We start from the raw sequence: 4053 nt of genomic DNA on the forward strand, positions 1-4053 counted from the left end.
AAGTCACTTCAATTGTTTCTGACTCTTTGTGACACCATAGACTGCATCCTACCAGGCTCCTCTGTCCATGGGATTCTCCAGGCAAGAATACTGGAGTGGATTGTCATGCCCTCCTCCAGGGGCTCTTCCCTATGCAGGTATCAAACCCAAGTCTCATGCCTCCTGTGATAGCAGGTGAGTTCTTTACCACCAGCACCACCTGGAAAGCCCTCATTTGTCAATACTTTTTCTCACATTAAAAGTAATTTTTTAAAGTAAATTCAGATGCACAATTATAAAAACAGGGGTATTTGGGAAGACACCCAATTTCATGGAAAGACAAATTTAAAATGTCACATTAATGTGTTGGTGGAAACAAAATCACTCTGGAGTAGAAGTCTACCTAAGGATATATTTGGAAGTTACTATAGTTTCAAACAAAAATCTAGACCACTAAGACTGAGAGCTGTAGTTTGTGTCCTAGATATGAACAAGCAAGTATCAGAATCCAGAAATTTATGAATATGGTCACATTTCAGACATCTCAAATTCCATGAAAAAAAAATCATCTTTGGGCAAGTATGCTTTGGTTTCTTTGTTTTCTGTCAGTGTTTTCTATTCCCTATTTGGTGCTGGTGACATTTTGGATCCATTGTTATTAGTAATACTTAGGAACTTAGAACGTTTACCAGAACTCAGAGGTTCTTAACTTGTGATCTCTTTCTGAGATCAACAGTATCTCCTGAAAAGTTGTTAGAAATGCGAAGTATTAGAACTCACCACAAACATACTGAATCAGATACTCTGAAGTTGAGACCCACAAACTGTGCTTTTAACCAAGAAATCTGAGTTCTTTTGAAAATGATAAAATTTGAAAGGCAAAGCTATAATTGAAGAAGAGATAATGCCATTATTTCTGTACAATCTCTGTCTTTTGCTATCAGAGAGAGCATCTTGGTTATAGGCCTATTAGAGAATTCTTTTAGGTGTTTATATTAAAATATGATGTTGCCTTAATTTCATTAGGATTCAGTAAGTCAGTTTGACTCTCCCTATGAAATTTGCCTATCAGAATCTGCCTAGTTCTTTTCCCTGAAAAGTCTATAGATAATGGAAGGTGGGAGGGAGGCTCAAGATGCAAGAGACATATGTATACCTATTATTGATCCATGTTGACATAAGGTAGAAACCAACACAATATTGTAACTATCCTTCAATTTAAAATAAATAAATTAAGAAAAAGTATATAGATAGTTGTACAACCATCTATTTATCTAACTGTAATGAACATATTTAATTCCACCAAAAGTTTGGCTTTAATATGTAACTATTTCATTTGTCTGAGCATTATGTCGACAACAGTTGTAGTTTGTCTCTGTCCTTCTACATTTTTCTAGAACACAAGATGTCTATTTTGATTTTGTGATGCAATTAGTGTGTTCTTTTTCTTTCTGGTCAGTTACTAGACCCCTGCCTGAAGGTCTCAACCTTTGTCACTGTCTCAATACATATTTCCTCTAGGACCAGAGATGTACCTTCCTCTAATAATTTCCTCTGAGAGACTGATGAGCCATAGAACTGAACCTCATATGCTACCTTATTGGATTTCTGCATACAGTTCTATCCCTGAAACATGTCCATGCTCCATCTGCCTTTTAAGATGCTCCCCTTTATCTCTATTGGATCTGTGTGATAGTGGCTACTTTTCTGGACACAGAAGTTCTTCTTTCTGGACTCAGTGTTCAGTCTTCCTTCCTAGCCTATCTTCTCCATGGGACTTCCCAACTGTTATGTCTGGATCTAGCCTTTCCTAGTTGACACCACTATATTCTGGTTAGCTCTTTAGTTACTATCCACCCACCCCTATATGAAAATGTTATGACAATTTCCATCTAGGAATCTCTCTATTGCCTATTTAAAATAAACAGGCTTATTAACAGCAGAAATTACAGAATGAATCTTCACTACCAGAGGCTATATTCAGGCCAAGACCACCACACTTATAACATAGAGGTTAAGAGATGATTTCTGGGATCAGTCTTGTTTCAAAATTACACTCAAATTTTTGGGTAGTTATGTGATTTCAGCAAGTTGCTGAACTTTCCTAAATATCAGGGTTTTGTTTTTTGTTTTATTCTATAAACTAAGAATAATACTACTTTTTGATATAGGATTATTGAGAAGAGTAAATTAGCCAAGAAGAGCACCTGACATATAGTAATCCTCAATAAATGTGCATTACTGATGTTATACTATTCATTTCCTGAAGATACCTAGGTGAATCGCATTGTGGTTCTTCATTTCAAGAAGTTGACGATGAAGTGGAGGACATTAAATACATGTTTAGATAGTGGTAAGTGTTAATGAAGATGGACAAATAAAATTATTATTGGAGTTGGAAAGTACTTTTGACTAGGGGAGTCAGAAAAAAAGATCTTGGTGGTATTAGCATTTAGCTATATTTTTGCATTTGAGAATGACTGTATTTTTTGACAAAGCTAATAAAGAAGGTGACATGGGGTGGGGATTACAACATTTCCAGAGGTTGCACTAAGCTGGAAGAGTTAAGGTACTATGTAATTGAATCCTTAAGGGAAACAAAGTGAGATAGGTTTTTCATCTTCATCTAAATGATGAGGAAATTGAGTTTAAAAGTTTAAAAGTCAAGGGAAGTAGTGAGAAGCTAGAGCAGAATAGCTAGAAACAAAAGTCCTGTAGTCCAAACCCGGTCTAAATCACAACTTCTCTTCCAGTAGCCTGGAAGGAACAAGAAAGTCATTCCATCTTTCTTTGAATGTCTTCATTAACAGGGCACCTGTGAGATGACTTATTCTATTACTGGAGAATTCTGTGTTTTGAAAATACTATTTTTAGAAATAATGTTTCTATAATTATTGTAGGTTTTTCTCTTATCTTTTCAATATTGTGTTGGAAAAAAATCAAAACCCTGACAGTTTAGAGGTGAATCATTGTGACTAGATTGGTAGACCCTATCATATGACTCATATGAAGCAATATAGCTTGGCATTTTTAAAGTGAGATACATTGATCTGGATAATATAGATAGCATTTATTTTTGAATTAACACAGATACTGGGTGGGAATAAATGCAGCCAATACATTTATTTTCAAGGACAATAATCATAGCCTAATGAAGCAGGTGAGCAAAAGGTAGACTGGTAATGTTTGAATTTACATAAAGAAATTTGCTGAAATGCTTCATATCTTTGATTATCAGATGGATTGAATGTGTTAAGAGAGGTGTACAGAGCAAGGCATATTGAGTGCAGCACTTTAACAGAATCATCTTTAAGGATTTGAAATAGCTCAGCTGGAATTCCATCACCTCCACTAGCTTGGTTAGTAGTAATGCTTCCTAAGGCACCCTTGGCTTCACACCCCAGCATGTCTGGCTTTAGGTGACTGACCACACCATTGTGGTTGTCTGAGTCTTTAAGAAGTTTTTTGAGAATGTGGTTAGATTGTGTTTTAATTCAAGACATCAGTTGCTTCAGACAGAATTTTAAAATAGCATTAATGCAGGATACACTATTCCACTCATCATTCAACTTAAATGTGTGTTTTGCTAATGGCAGGGATGTTTTCCTGCCCTTTTGCTTCAAGGTATCTCTTAAGGTTCATTTCATGTCCCAATCTCTCTTTGGTTAAATATTTTAAGCTCTATCTGACTCTGCTTTTTATGATTCTTTCTGGCTACCCCAGAAAATCTAGCAGTGGATTAAATAGAGTCTACTCTTTCTCCAATACTTGTATGTGTTTGATTTTCTTCCCTCGATGATTATAAAATAATCTCAAGCAAAAGTTATGCCATACACTTTTGTTTATGTGTGTAACTTTTTTGTATGTAAAGTAAAAAATACAGGGCAAGGTAGAAATCCACTAGAACCTATTACAATATAGAAATAGAGTAAAGTTAGTACAGACTGTGTAAAGATGCAGAGATTGCTGGGTTTCTTTTTTTTTTAATAATTTTATTTTGAGAAAATTAAAAACTCCCCTGTAGTGTAATTTATTAACATTTCTTTGTTTTTAAACTTTTTTCCATAGGAATAA

Source organism: Bison bison, unplaced genomic scaffold, assembly GCF_000754665.1.
Source record: "Bison bison bison isolate TAMUID 2011002044 unplaced genomic scaffold, Bison_UMD1.0 scf7180017864054, whole genome shotgun sequence".
Taxonomy (NCBI): Eukaryota; Metazoa; Chordata; class Mammalia; order Artiodactyla; family Bovidae; genus Bison; species Bison bison.